The sequence below is a fragment of the Cibotium barometz genome, chromosome 12 (genome assembly GCF_041138505.1).
Source record: "Cibotium barometz isolate CiBa-2024 chromosome 12, ASM4113850v1, whole genome shotgun sequence".
In the NCBI taxonomy this organism is placed as follows: domain Eukaryota; kingdom Viridiplantae; phylum Streptophyta; class Polypodiopsida; order Cyatheales; family Cibotiaceae; genus Cibotium; species Cibotium barometz.
In genome coordinates this window covers 38,047,380-38,064,455 of record NC_141057.1, presented here as the reverse complement: position 1 = coordinate 38,064,455, position 17,076 = coordinate 38,047,380, and positions in this window count along the sequence as shown.

Here is a 17,076-nt window from a genome sequence, read left to right as displayed (position 1 = left end):
TTTCACATCCTCATTCATACATCCACATTCACATACATACATCTACATCCGAATCTACATCCATACATCCACATCCACATCCACATCTTCATTCACATTCACATCCATACATCCACATCTACATACATACATCCATTTTCACATCCTCATTCATACATCCACATCCACATACATACATACATTCGTATCTACATCCATACATCCATACTACATCCATTCTCGCCCTAGCACATCCCATATACATCTTATCCCATCAGATACACTCTCTACCTCGTCCCATACACATCTTAACACATCATAACTCATCTTAACACATTATATCACATCTCATACACCTCTTATCATATCCTATCACATCTCATACACATCTTTTCACATCTCATACACCTCTTATCACATCCTATCACTTCCCATACACATCTTATCACATCTTATCACATCTCATACACCTCTTATCACATATTATCACATCTCATTTAAAAATCAATCTTTTATGCATCTTCCTATGCATAAATTCATTTTAAATGAAAATGACACTTTTGAATTAAAATTCCATCTCTTATGCATCTTCCTATGCATAAACTCAATTTAGATGAGAATTGACACTTTTGAATTAAAAATCCATCTTTTATGCATCTTCCTATGCATAAATTCAATTTGGATGAGAATAACACTTTTGAATTGAAATTCCATTCTTTTATGCATCTTCCTATGCATAAATTCAATTTAGATGAGAATGACACTTTGAATTTAAAAATCAATCTTTTATACATTTTCTTATGCATAAATTCAATTTGGTAGGAATTACACTTTTAGAATAAAAGAATTTCTCTTATGCATCTAAGTTATGCATAAAATCCATTTATGATGAAAATCACACTTTTAGTATAAAAAGAATATCTTTTATGCATACCTCTATACATGAAATCCAATATGATAAAAGTAACACTTTTACAATAAAATAATCAACTTTTTATGCATACCTCTATGCATGAAATCCAAATATGATAAAAGTCACACTTTTATAATAAAATAATCAACTTTTATGCATACCTCTATGCATGAATTTCAATTATGATAAAAGTCACACTTTTATAATAAAATAATCAATTTTTATATATACCTCTATGCATGAAATCCAAATATGATAAAAGTCACACTTTTATAATAAAATAATCAATTTTTATGCATACCTCTATGCATGAAATCCAAATATGATAAAAGTAACACTTTTATAATAAAATAATCAATTTTTATGCATACCTCTATGCATGTAATCCAAATATGATAAAAGTAATACTTTTATAATAAAATAATCAACTTTTATGCATACCTCTATGCATGAAATTCAAATATGATAAAAGAAACACTTTTATATTAAAATAATAATTCTTTTATGCATACCTCTATGCATGAAATCCAAATATGATAAAAGAAACACTTTTATATTATTTAGGTTAAGAAGTTTATTCCCTTAAATGAGTGTCATCATCACATACTCCTTTGCCCTTCGATACCGCTATGTTTGCATAGGTAACCTCCTCACAAACATTCTTGCCTTTGTGCTCTCCATGCATTTTTTCATACATCAATCCATGTATTGGCATTGTCTCAACACATGCATCATTCTCAATGTCAAGTGCACCATCATGTCTTCCACAAGTGCCCCTTAAATAGGTTCCAACATCTCTTAAGTTTCATCTGCAATCTTGTGTGGCCTTCCCCTAGGCATAGCTGCAATTTTTGGATTTGAATAAATGAAAGGTCAAAAAAGATTTTAATTGAGTCCTTAAGGGCTCTACGGATATCTAATGATGTGTAGTAACACAATATGAAAAAACATAAAGTTTTCAGATGAGGCAAATACTCTCTATTTTAGGGTTTATGAAGTACTATAGAAAATGGAAAGTTTATTATAGGATGACAAAACTCGATTGATTTTGATAATGTATATCTTGTTGGAACTATCTTAACATGCACTTTCACTCTCCCAAAAGCATTTGGCCAAAGTCAAAGTGAAAGTCGCATTTTGTCAAAAGTTAACTATGTCACTTTGACCTAGAAAATGAAATCAGAATCAAAGAGTCACGGGATTGATTGTTAGGTGAAGTACTAACAAGATATGTAAAGAACCATATGACATAATCTAGGATTAATGATTGAATTAGGGTTTAGTGATTTTAAAAAAAACCCTAGTTTCACCTCCTAAACGATGTTAGAATGAAGATCTTTTAAGCTTGACATGAAGTACTTATGGATTATTACAAGAGGGTATTATGCCCTAGGAAAGAGCTCAAAACCCCTATGACTAAATTTAAGGTTTAGGTTGCAGGTATGTAGGGAAATGTTTAGAAATTTTGGCATGATGTTTGGGCAGTTTCTACCAATATTCTCTTGTTATGTTTTACTTCCTTCTTGTAGTTCATCACACTTCTTTGATTAGGTTGACACTTATTATCTTTCCATTCTCTCACACTAAGCTCTGAACCCAATGCTCTTTTTTAAAATTCCACATTGCATTGATCTCTATGCATTTATATAAGGGTTATTATCTTATGCATAGAGCTTGCTTTGAGCTCTAAGCATAAGGTAGAGATGAAACGGAAAACCATGGACCTCAAGAAGCATGCTGAATAGAAAATACATATGCGAGAGAGAAACACCAAATTGGGTCCCAACTGCCCCACCAAGCGTGCGGCAAAAGCATCCATGCTTGAGTATTTAAAGATTTTGTGTTATAGGTAAAAATTTTACTATATTTTTGACGAATTAATGATCATAGAAAAATATTCTTGATTTAGTGTGTGTAGGAATCAGCTTAATGGAATGTGCAAATGTGCACAAGGTTATTATATACGTGTGATTATGCACAAAGTTATGTACAAAGTTATTTCATGTGTAAAGGCTCGATAGCATTTAGATTTAGGCAATGGCTTTTATATGTACAAACCTTAGGAATTTTCATATGGTTAATAATATGTAAAGCAATACCCAAAAGTGAGAAAAGCAAGCCCAATTTGTACACATGTCTATTATTAGCTCCTTGGGCTATTTTTATGAATACAATTCTCTAAATACTCATGTCATGGAAGTGGAGCTACACGCATGGGAGGGGGGGGAAGGGAGGGAGGGAGGGATTGCACCCAATCTTGTCTTGATGGTGATGTTATTCTATTTCTCTTTGTTTATGTTATGCTATGCTCTTTGATATTAAATTGATTCAAGTCTTTGTTTAAATTTTTGATGTATTTTGGTAGTTTTTAATTATTTCTTCAAGAAGTACAAAAGGGTCCCATGACAGTAGTATTAGAGCTTTGGTTTAATTCAATCTTCTTGAATCTAGTCAAAGACTTGTGGACAAAGTGGGGAAAGAGACAAAGGCAAAGGTGAAATTGGTAATTTCTAAATTTAATTTGAAGAAGAATGTGTTTATGGTTATGTATGGTTGGAAGGAGGCTTGCTTTTAACCATTGGAAAACAAATTTCCATCAATATTTTGCCCAAAGGGTTTGTGAAAACTACAAAACCACCTTTAATTTCACTAATCCATCTGTATGGATGGAATCAACAAATTGAGGAGGTGCAATCCCTGATTTCTAAATTGCTAAGCTTATCCTCCTCTCAATTTGTATTATGGAGGGCTAATATAAATTTTGCAAACTCAAAGATTTTAAAATTATCCTCTCTTGAAGAAAAACATGCTACACCGATTTCAAGAGATAAAAGAAGATTAAAGTTCTATATATATACATATAAGCTTATCCTCCTCTCAATTTGTATTATGGAGGGCTAATAAAAATTTTGTGCAAACTCAAAGATTTTAAAATTATCCTCTCTTGAAGAAAAACATGCTACATCGATTTCAAGAGAGGAAAGAAGATTAAAGTTCTATATATATACATATATTTATTTATTTATTTTTCCCTCCAAATTTTCTCTCTTGGTGGCAGTACGACGATCTCAAGTGGACACAACATCTCAAGAGGGCGTAACAGCTATTTCTCCCCTCCATTCAGTGATGGGAAAAAAAAAGCACCAAAATCTTTTTTTAAATTATAATTAGCACTGAGCATTGTTTAATTAGCGCTAAGGATTGTTTATAAAAGAAGACAAGATTCTTTTGAAAGCCTCTTAAAATGTTTACCCTTCAATAAAACCATGGGATTTTTATCTGCCCTTCAAACCATGGGATTTTTATAAAACTTCAATAAGCTTTACTTACGAGCTTTACTAAGATAATTAAATCTTAGTCTTAAAGCTTGGCCACATTTAAAAGCCTTAGACCTTAAAAGCTTTTAGCAAAAGCTTTCTATTAAGCTTCGATCTCCTCTTTTCATTGTTTGAAATATATAACTAGAGTTTGAAAGCCATAAAGCTTTATATTACAATCTCTTCAAATTAAATTCAAAGGCTTCCAAATACCTGAGATATAAATAAATTGAAAAAAATGGATGAATGTAAAAACTGGTATTATCAAAATCGAATTTTGGAATAAAGGCAAACCAATACCTTCAAGATCCTTCTAACATTGATTTTTGAAGAATAAATCAAGGATTTCAAGGCCTACAAGCAACATGAGACTTTCTAAGTTTTATTGAGGTTTTCTTGTTCCAGATTTCATGAATCAAGGGTTGTCTTTTGTCACGAGTCAGCCACAACGACTACTCTAACTCTTGAGATTGGCATCAAGAAATTCTTATCTTGGTTATCTTCTTCGAAAAATTTTCAACTCTTTTGAAGACCTCTTCGATAAGGTATTACTAGGATTTATTTCAGCATTAAGAAGTTATTTCCTACATCGGATCCATGCATTTATTGAACAATATTCTCAAGCTTTTGGAGATTTTTGGATCCACGGTTATTAGTTAATTTTTTGACATAAACAAATATTATTCTTCCCACTTGCTATTCGACATACGAGCTTTTGACCTTTTACGAATTGTGGGTGAAAGGTAAGTAATAACTACACTTTCTATATTTTATAAATTAACAATTGAAGTTTAATATTTTCACCCCCAGCCCGTGGAGGACTCCATTCTCCTTGCACACATAACATTAGGCTAAGCCCTCTTAGTTACTCATAGTAGACTCATAGGGCTACACACATCTCAAATCTTGTGGGCTAATTCAGCGCAGAACGCCAGCGGGAGCTCGATTTGCAGGCTACGTTTTTTCTGAGATGAACTGGTGATTTCTACTTCCACAGACCAAAGGTTTCTAATTCCTCTTAGCCCAAGGGGTAATCAAGCATGCTCTACAAGCTGGTGAAGATAGAAATCAATTTCATCAAGTCTACAGTGAGATCCAAGCTCTTCATCAAATCTGCAGGTGACTTTGGTAAAACAGAGATTAAGCTTTCATTATTTGGTCAAATCTTGTGTTTCTTGGCTTAATCCTCTACTAGACTCATTGCTATTGATGCCTCTGAAAGCATTTGAGCTCATTTGAAGTGGAAGGCACCAGATCTGAGCTCCCCGCATACTCTGTTTTTTGCACACAAACCAGAGCATTAATTTGCTAATCAGTGATTAATCAGTACTAATCACTATACTTTGGTGCAATTGAGGGTTTAAATTAACCATTAGGTATCTGATACAGATCCCTATAACTTCAGATTTCAAATCGGAGTTGGTTTGATACTCCAACCATCCCGTACAAATTGGTTACCCTTAATTTAGTGTAATTTCTAGGAAAATTGTGCTGATAAATTTGTGAAAATCATCATTTTGCATTCAACCCTTGGTTAATGCCTGTAAATATCACTCAAATTCAAGATTATTCACAGCCAAAGTTGCATTTGGAATGTGCATGAGAATGAATGCTATACGCATTATGTATTGGGCACATTTTATCAGTGTAAAAATGGGAACAGACACTGCCCTTGTCCAGATTAAGGCAAGAGGTAAGACCTCCCGCATAAATTTGGGTTTGCATTACATAATGATACAAAATAAACATAAAAAGCCCAAAGGAACTGTCAGCAAAACATTGAAACATGTTGCTCACATGGAGCAAAAAGACCTGACGGACGAGCTCATGGCCCCAGCCATGGAAGCAAAAGAATATCTCTTCCCAAGAAGAGGATCCACACCGAGAAGAAGACCTGAAGGAAGACATGGACACGAGAAGAGAAGCTGCCACGAGAAGAGAAGCTGCCCCAAGAAGACTGAAAGAAGAGACGGACACGTGGAGAGATGCTGCCACGACAAGAAGACTGAAGAGAAGAGAAGATGTGAGGCTCCAAAGAGTGAGGAGCCATGTGAAAATCTCTGAGAGAGAGAGAGAGAGAGAGAGAGAGAGAGAGAGAGAGAGAGACCCCACAACCCAATGTAACCTGCCCAATAAAGTAAAACCACCTTTGAGCCACCGATGATGTAGGCCACGTGGTAGATGTATGTGTGAGCACTTTAGTCAAAGTCACGGGCACTTATAGTAGCCTTGGACACATAGAGAGAGAGAGTGTCAAGGACTATGGAGTTTAGGGACTTGAGGCACTGGTCGCGGACTGTCAAGTAAGAGAGAAACTTGATACAGGGTCCAGGTGTGCTAAGATAACTTGAGGGGAGGAGTAGACACTGGTCGCGGACTACCAAGTAAAGGGAGGCAAACTTGGTATAGGGTCTAGGTGTACTAGGATTATTCACTTGAGGGGAGGTGTTGAAATATACAAGTGAATAGGGTGTGTGCGGGAACAAGCTCTTGGATAGAGGCTGTAAAAGAGGAGATGTAATTGTGAAAGAATCTGTGAAAAGGTTAGAAGAATCTACTGGGAGAGAATAATGGGTAGCATGAGGGAATTTAGGAGTGTGGAGATATTCTGGGAGATATTCAGGGAAAAGAGAAGAGGTGGAGAGAATCAGGCAAAAGGTGGAGATATTCTGGGAGTGAATCATGGAGAAATCAATGGGATTTGATGCTTGATGTAAACTCTATAAATTGAGGCATAGCCCTAATGAGAATTTGCTGGTTTTTGAGTATCCATGCCTACATTAATCTATCTGCTAATTACCCACTAATTACGTCTTAATCATTTCTTAATCACTTTGTTAATGATGTTGATTCTAGTGTATGATCCACCATAGCTCATCATTATGCTCAAATTTCAACAGTATGTCTGGTGGATTGAGTGGTGGTGTGAAGATGGTGATCACTTGTGATCATTTTTGTTAATCATGTATGAGAATAGCCTTTGATGTTGTTGCTAGGTTATTTTGTGTATATTATTTGTGATTTGATGATGATGAGTGCGAGGATCACCAATTTAGGTGTCGAACGAGTTTTGTTGTTGCACTCCATGTTCACATGAGCCTCTTAGTTTGTTTATGGTATTCCATGTCCATAAGAACGTCTGAGCCATGCCTAATCAGCCTTTGAGGCATGTTCAAATGTCTGAGTTTACCTTGCAGGTTCTAACATCGATACCTATGAACATTATCTTGTTGCTAGAGCATTTTCTTCTACACAACTGAGGACATGTGTTTCCTCAAACGAGAGGACTGTTATAGGTATGTATTTTATCATATTTTTTATAAATTAATAGTCCTAGAAAAATATGCTTGATTTAATGTGTGCAAGAATTAGCTTAATGGAATGTGGGAATGTGCACAAGATTATTATATATGTGCGAGTGTGCACAAAGTTATTTCATGTGTAAAGGCTCGATAGCATTTAGATTTAGGCAATGGCTTTTATATGTACAAACCTTAGGAATTTTCATATGGTTAATAATATGTAAAGCAATACCCAAAAGTGAGAAAAGCAAGCCCAATTTGTACACATGTCTATTATTAGCTCCTTGGGCTATTTTTATGAATACAATTCTCTAAATACTCATGTCATGGAAGTGGAGCTACATGCATGGGAGGGGGGGGGAAGGGAGGGAGGGAGGGATTGCACCCAATCTTTTGATGGTGATGTTATTCTATTTCTCTTTGTTTATGTTATGCTATGCTCTTTGATATTAAATTGATTCAAGTCTTTGTTTAAATTTTTCATGTATTTTGGTAGTTTTTAATTATTTCTTCAAGAAGTACAAAAGGGTCCCATGACAATGGTATTAGAGCTTTGGTTTAATTCAATCTTCTTGAATCTAGTCAAAGACTTGTGGACAAAGTGGGGAAAGAGACAAAGGCAAAGGTGAAATTGGTAATTTTTTAATTTAATTTGAAGAAGAATGTGTTTATGGTTATGTATGGTTGGAAGGAGGCTTGCTTTTAACCATTGGAAAACAAATTTCCATCAATATTTTGCCCAAAGGGTTTGTGAAAACTACAAAACCACCTTTAATTTCACTAATCCATCTGTATGGATGGAATCAACAAATTGAGGAGGTGCAATCCCTGATTTCTAAATTGCTAAGCTTATCCTCCTCTCAATTTGTATTATGGAGGGCTAATAGAAATTTTGCAAACTCAAAGATTTTAAAATTATCCTCTCTTGAAGAAAAACATGCTACACCGATTTCAAGAGAGGAAAGAAGATTAAAGTTCTATATATATACATATAAGCTTATCCTCCTCTCAATTTGTATTATGGAGGGCTAATAAAAAGTTTGTGAAAACTCAAAGATTTTAAAATTATCCTCTCTTGAAGAAAAACATGCTACACCGATTTCAAGAGAGGAAAGAAGATTAAAGTTCTATATATATACATATATTTATTTATTTATTTTTCCCTCCAAATTTTCTCTCTTGGTGGCAGTACGACGATCTCAAGTGGACACAACATCTCAAGAGGGCGTAACAGCTATTTCTCCCCTCCATTCAGTGATGGGAAAAAAAAAGCACCAAAATCTTTTTTTAAATTATAATTAGCACTAAGCATTGTTTAATTAGCGCTAAGGATTGTTTATAAAAGAAGACAAGATTCTTTTGAAAGCCTCTTAAAATGTTTACCCTTCAATAAAACCATGGGATTTTTATCTGCCCTTCAAACCATGGGATTTTTATAAAACTTCAATAAGCTTTACTTACGAGCTTTACTAAGATAATTAAATCTTAGTCTTAAAGCTTGGCCACGTTTAAAAGCCTTAGACCTTAAAAGCTTTTAGCAAAAGCTTTCTATTAAGCTTCGATCTCCTCTTTTCATTGTTTGAAATATATAACTAGAGTTTGAAAGCCATAAAGCTTTATATTACAATCTCTTCAAATTAAATTCAAAGGCTTCCAAATACCTGAGATATAAATAAATTGAAAAAAATGGATGAATGTAAAAACTGGTATTATCAAAATCGAATTTTGGAATAAAGGCAAACCAATACCTTCAAGATCCTTCTAACATTGGTTTTTGAAGAATAAATCAAGGATTTCAAGGCCTACAAGCAACATGAGACTTTCTAAGTTTTATTGAGGTTTGCTTGTTCCAGATTTCATGAATCAAGGGTTGTTTTTTGTCACGAGTCAGCCACATCGACTACTCTAACTCTTGAGATCGGCATCAAGAAATTATTATCTTGGTTATCTTCTTCGAAAAATTTTCAACTCTTTTGAAGACCTCTTCGATAAGCTATTACTTGGATTTATTTCAGCATTAAGAAGTTATTTCCTACATCGGATCCGTGCATTTATTGAACAATATTCTCAAGCTTTTGGAGATTTCCCGATCCACGGTTATTAGTTAATTTTTTGACATAAACAAATATTATTCTTCCAACTTGCTATTCGACATACAAGCTTTTGACCTTTTACGAATTGTGGGTGAAAGGTAAGTAATAACTACACTTTCTATATTTTATAAATTAACAATTGAAGTTTAATATTATATTATAAATTGAAACTAACCTACAGATTAGTACATGCAAAATCTATGATGATTTACTAGTTAAGTAATCACCTTGTGTAATTTGATTACTTGCATAAAATCAAAATTGTTATTTATTAATTCATTTTCTTCTAGCCGATATTTTGTAGTCCAACCCAAGTAAGTTTCTCCATTTTTCATAAATTTAATCATCAACAAATTAAAACGTCACATATGCTTGTGATTCATGTGTCCTTTTAATGATGTATTTTGTAGCAAAGCTATCCGACACTTGTAGGTAAGTTACTATCCTCCATAACTTAGTAAATAAGTCTTCCAATATTTCTATGTATGCTTTATCTTTTAGAGAGTGATTCGAACATTTTCCAAGTAAGCTCCTCAATTCTATCCTTACAAAAGTGATCATGTTTAAATATTATGCATAGAATTTCAAACCATATTACTATAAGTTTTGTTTCTTATAATTTCATAATTAAATATAACCCTAGTTAGGTTTGGAAGAATAATTATATTTCAATCCATTCACATTGCTTTCTCATTTTTCTCAATGTAAAACATTATTGCAATCGAATATATGTAAGGTACGAAAACTTACGCTTAACTCAACCTTATGATTTGTAAGTTTCATATTTATTATTCATGTTTATTTCAACTTCAAATTCACATTAATCTTGTTTAGTTAATCAAGATTGTTAGAATTGTTACTAGTCATTCATATTTATATTCTTGCTTAAACTTTTGATGTATTGAAAAATCAAATTTATCTACTCTTCATTTATAATCTTACACCCTCTCAAATAACTTTTTAACTGAAGGTTAGTATTTTCTATATTTATATCCATAATTAATTTATATTTTATTCTTATAATCATTAGTTTCATGAATTACATTTAACAATTCACATCTCTTTAGAGTGTCAAAATTATTTTTGAAAAACAATTTCAATGACACCACAACAAAGGAGGTATGTATATCTTCACTTCTTTTTATAAAACTAAGAACCTAAATAAAAAACCATAGATTCAACATTAAGATAAATTCAAGTCCAATAACTTAAATAAAATTTCAAGATAAAGAAAATTTATGTCAGAATTTATGTTTCAGAGGGAACTGGCCTCTCCACCTCAAACTTCTTTTCTCAAGAAAGTGATGTATGGAATTAATCTGGTGGTATGGGATATCAGATTAGTTTCATATACTTAATCGAGACACATTTATGTCTTCTATCTTTCACCATCCTATGTGTGTATGTGCAACACACCTATGTGGTATGGGACACTTAGACTTGTTTTATATACGTTCATTGGATTAGTTCATTGCATATGCATTATGTGTAGATCTAGTCTTCCACACCAATTATGCAGCCATGGTCTCATACATTTATGAAACTCTATATTGGGGATGCCCGTATATAGCATGCATGTGGGCCTCCAATGTTTGTTCGAGTTGGTTTCTATGGAGGGGTGATTCCCGGGCTACTTACTCTTGGCAAACATGTGTGTGGCTATGATTTGAATACCTATGGGTTGTCTATATCTCAAGATGACAATTTTTTAATCTCATTTGAAGAATAATGTGTTTATGGTTATGTATGGTTGGAAGGAGGCTTGCTTTTAACCATTGGAAAACAAATTTCCATGAATATTTTGCCCAAAGGGTTTGTGAAAACTACAAAACCACCTTTAATTTCACTAATCCATCTGTATGGATGGAATCAACAAATTGAGGAGGTGCAATCCCTGATTTCTAAATTGCTAAGCTTATCCTCCTCTCAATTTGTATTATGGAGGGCTAATATAAATTTTGCAAACTCAAAGATTTTAAAATTATCCTCTCTTGAAGAAAAACATGCTACACCGATTTCAAGAGAGAAAAGAAGATTAAAGTTCTATATATATACATATAAGCTTATCCTCCTCTCCATTTGTATTATGGAGGGCTAATAAAAATTTTGTGCAAACTCAAAGATTTTAAAATTATCCTCTCTTGAAGAAAAACATGCTACATCGATTTCAAGAGAGGAAAGAAGATTAAAGTTCTATATATATACATATATTTATTTATTTATTTTTCCCTCCAAATTTTCTCTCTTGGTGGTAGTACGACGATCTCAAGTGGACACAACATCTCAAGAGGGCGTAACAGCTATTTCTTCCCTCCATTCATCAGTGATGGGAAAAAAAAGCAACAAAATCTTTTTTTAAGTTATAATTAGCACTGAGCATTGTTTAATTAGCGCTAAGCATTATTTATTAAAGAAGACAAGATTCTTTTGAAAGCCTCTTAAAACGTTTACCCTTCAATAAAACCATGGGATTTTTATCCGCCCTTCAAACCATGGGATTTTTATAAAACTTCAATAAGCTTTACTTAAGAGCTTTACTAAGATAATTAAATCTTAGTCTTAAAGCTTAAAAACTTAAAGCTTGGCCACATTTAAAAGCCTTAGACCTTAAAAGCTTCTAGTAAAAGCTTTCTATTAAGCTTAGATCTCCTCTTTTCATTGTTTGAAATATATAACTAGAGTTTGAAAGCCATAAAGCTTTATATTACAATCTCTTCAAATTAAATTCAAAGGCTTCCAAATACCTGAGATATAAATAAATTGAAAAAAATGGATGAATGTAAAAACTGGTATTATCAAAATCGAATTTTGTAATAAAGGCAAACCAATACCTTCAAGATCCTTCTAACATTGGTTTTTGAAGAATAAATCAAGGATTTCAAGGCCTACAAGCAACATGAGACTTTCTAAGTTTTATTGAGGTTTGCTTGTTCCAGATTTCATGAATCAAGGGTTGTTTTTTGTCACGAGTCAGCCACCACAACGACTACTCTAACTCTTCATTAGGAGCTCAATGGAGTCTTTTTGGGCCCTTTAATTTGCCATGAGGTTATGGAAACGTTTAACTTTTTGACAAATAGAAGCCCGCCATGTAAGCAAAAACCATTGGTGATTAAGAGATGTGTAAGAGTGGTCAAAGGGTGCACTTTTCCCCCCAAAAAGGGGGGGGGGATATTTTACAATTTTTGGACCTCCATAACTTCTACATATAAGCTCCTATTTGAGCAAAGATTACAGATCCGTGATCTACGCTTCAAGAGCTTTCCATAGATATGTTACATGATATGGTTTTATCCGCCGCTAGATTTTAAATTCCATTTTCCCCCCAGAATTCAAATTCGAATAAAGTAGCCGTTTTGAAGCTTCAAATTAGAAAATGTTTCTTCTTAAGAGAAAAGGTTTGACTCCCTTAAACTGCCAAATAAAAGGGCCCAAGAAGACTCCATTGAGGTCCTAATGGAGATCGGCATCAAGAAATTCTTATCTTGGTTATCTTCTTCGAAAAATTTTCAACTCTTTTGAACACCTCTTCGATAAGTTATTACTTGGATTTATTTCAACGTTAAGAAGTTATTTTCTACATCGGATCCATGCATTTATTGAACAATATTCTCAAGCTTTTGGAGATTTTCGGATCCACGGTTATTAGTTAATTTTTTGACATAAACAAATATTATTCTTCCCACTTGCTATTCAACATACGAGCTTTTTAATTTTTACGAATTGTGGGTGAAAGCTAAGTAATAACTACACTTTCTATATTTTATAAATTAACAATTGAAGTTTAATATTATATTATAAATTAAAACTAACCTACAGATTAGTACATGCAAAATCTATGATGATTTACTAGTTAAGTAATCACCTTGTGTAATTTGACTACTTGCATAAAATCAAAATTGTTATTTATTAATTCATTTTCTTCTAGCCGATATTTTGCAGTCCAATCCAAGTAAGTTTCTCCATTTTTCATAAATTTAATCATCAACAAATTAAAACGTCACATATGCTTGTGATTCTTGTGTCCTTTTAATGATGTATTTTGTAGCAAAGCTATCCGACACTTGTAGGTAAGTTACTATCCTCCCGTAACTTAGTAAATAAGTCTTCCAATATTTCTATGTTTGCTTTATCTTTTAGAGAGTGATTCGAACACTTTCCAAGTAAGCTCCTCAATTCTATCCTTACAAAAGTGATCATGTTTAAATATCATGCATAGAATTTCAAACCATATTACTATAAGTTTTGTTTCTTATAATTTCATAATTAAATATAACCCTAGTTAGGTTTGGAAGAATAATTATATTTCAATCCATTCACATTGCTTTCTCATTTTTCTCAATGTAAAACATTATTGCAATCGAATATATGTAAGGTACGAAAACTTACGCTTAACTCAACCTTATGATTTGTAAGTTTCATATTTATTATTCACGTTTATTTCAACTTCAAATTCACATTAATCTTGTTTAGTTAATAAAGATTGTTAGAATTGTTACTAGTCATTCATATTTATATTCTTGCTTAAACTTTTGATGTATTGAAAAATCAAATTTATCTACTCTTCATTTATAATCTTACACCCTCTCAAATAACTTTTTAACTGAAGGTTAGTATTTTCTATATTTATATCCATAATTAATTTATCTTTTATTCTTATAATGATTAGTTTCATGAATTATATTTAACAACTCACATCTCTTTAGAGTGTCAAAATTATTTTTGAAAAACAATTTCAATGACACCACAACAAAGGAGGTATGTATATCTTCACTTCTTTTTATAAAACTAAGAACCTAATCAAAAAACCATAGATTCAACATTAAGATAAATTCAAGTCTAATAACTTAAATAAAATTTCACGATAAAGAAAATTTATGTCAGAATTTATGTTTCAGAGGGAACTGGCCTCTCCGCCTCAAACTTCTATTATCAAGAAAGTGATGTATGGAATTAATCTGGTGGTATGGGATATCAGATTAGTTTCATATACTTAATCGAGACACATTTATGTCTTCTATCTTTCACCATCCTATGTGTGTATGCGCAACACACCTATGTGGTATGGGACACTTAGACTCGTTTTACATACATTCATTAGATTAGTTCATTGCATATGCATTATGTGTAGATCTAGTCTTCCACACCAATTATGTAGCCATCGTCTCATACATTTATGAAACTCTATATTGGGGATGCCCGTATATAGCATGCATGTGGGCATCCAATGTTTGTTCGTCGAGTTGGTTTCTATGGAGGGGTGATTCCCGGGCTACTTACTCTTGGCAAACATGTGTGTGGCTATGATTTGAATACCTATGGGTTGTCTATATCTCAAGATGACATTGGGATTAATTGATGTGTTTAATTAATTGCTTAACTAACTTAGACAATGTCTATGAGTATAGCCAACTAGATGTGCGAGGGTACCAATTAAGGTGTCGCACTGCATGCGATGTGTGAGGTTACCGATTGAGGTGTCACACTATACGAGGGTATTGATTGAGGTGTCGTATGTCTGGTGGATTGAGTGGTGGTGTGAAGATGGTGATCACTTGTGATCATTTTTGTTAATCATGTATGAGAATAGCCTTTCATGTTGTTGCTAGGTTATTTTGTGTATATTATTTATGATTTGATGACGATGATGAGTGCAAGGATCACCAATTTAGGTGTCGAACGAGTTTTGTTGTTGCACTCCATGTTCACATGAGCCTCTTAGTTTGTTTATGGTATTCCATGTCCATAAGAATGTCTGAACCATGCCTAATCGGCCTTTGAGGCATGTTCAAACGTCTGAGTTTACCTTGCAGATTCTGACATCGATACCTATGAACATAATGTTGTTGTTGCTAGAGCATTTTCTTCTACACAACTGAGGACATGTGTTTCCTCAAACGAGAGGACTGTTATAGGTATGTATTTTATCATATTTTTTATAAATTAATAATCGTAGAAAAATATGCTTGATTTAATGTGTGCAGGAATTAGCTTAATGGAATGTGGGAATGTGCACAAGATTATTATATATGTGCGAGTGTGCACAAAGTTATTTCATGTGTAAAGGCTCGATAGCATTTAGATTTAGGCAATGGCTTTTATATGTACAAACCTTAGGAATGTTCATACGGTTAATAATATGTAAAGCAATACCCAAAAGGGAAAAAGCAAACCCAATTTGTATGCACATCTATTATTAACTCCTTGGGCTATTTTTATGAATACCATTCTTTAAATACTCATGTCATGGAAGTTGAGTTACATGCATGGGGGGGAAGGGAGATTGCACCACCCAATCTTGTCTTAATGATGATTTTATTCTATTTCTCTTGTCTTACATTATGCTATGCTATTTGATATTAAATGATTCAAGTCTTTGTTTTAACTTTTGATGTATTTTGTGAGTTTTTAATTATTTCTTCAAGAAGTACAAAAGATTCTCGTGACATTTTGTTACTTCAAAAAAAGGTTACATGGTTATTTTAGCCCTTGCTTTCTCTACAAGTTTTTCTTTTATAGAAATTGGATAATAAAATATCTGAAACTATCTTACTCCAATGATAGTCCTCCCGGTTAAGAACACAACCATCCTTGGTTGTAAATATCAATGCACAAGGGTGATTCAACATATTAATCATTCTCAAATTGGGTTCACTGATAATGTCTTTGCATGCATCGCACGTGTCTTAGAGTTGATTAGATTCACTCACAACAAAACTCACACAACCTTTACATGCATCATACGTGTCTTAGAGTTGATCGGATTTACTTACAATAAAACTCCCACATTAGATTCGCTCACAATGTCTTCATACGCATTGCATGTGTTCACAGAGTTGATCAAACTCACACCACATGTCTCACATGTGTTACAGCTGGTTGGATTCACTCACAACAAACTTGGTTCACCCTCTAAATAATTAATTAAATTCTCTCTTAATTCTTATATCACACTTGGGTCACCCTCTCGAGGACTAACTAGGAGAGTTGATCGGATTCACTCACAATCAAACTCACACATTACTTACATGTCTCACATGTGTCACAGCTAGTTCGATTCACTCACAACCAAATTGGGTCACCCTCTCAACACTTAATTGAGATAAGTTATCTGTTGTAAATAATTATCCCTAAGTATTTGTTACAGACATGTAAAAGAGACATTATATCAAGGACTTCTATGAGTAATAAATTATAGTGTGCCATACCCCACTAGAAATCATTCCACATAAATCTAGAGATAAGTATGCATCAAAATACTTCATACTGGATTAATTTAGTGTCCCCATACCACAAGACTAATACATTAGTGAGAAATTCATCAAGTATAGTTTAATATGGAAGGGCCAATTGCTCCAAGAAGTTCTACTTTTGATGCATAAGAACTCTCCTTGAAATTTACAAAAAGTCTGAAATAAAATTTATTGTAAAGATAATCAAATGAAATGAATATGTTACTTCAAGAACTTTAA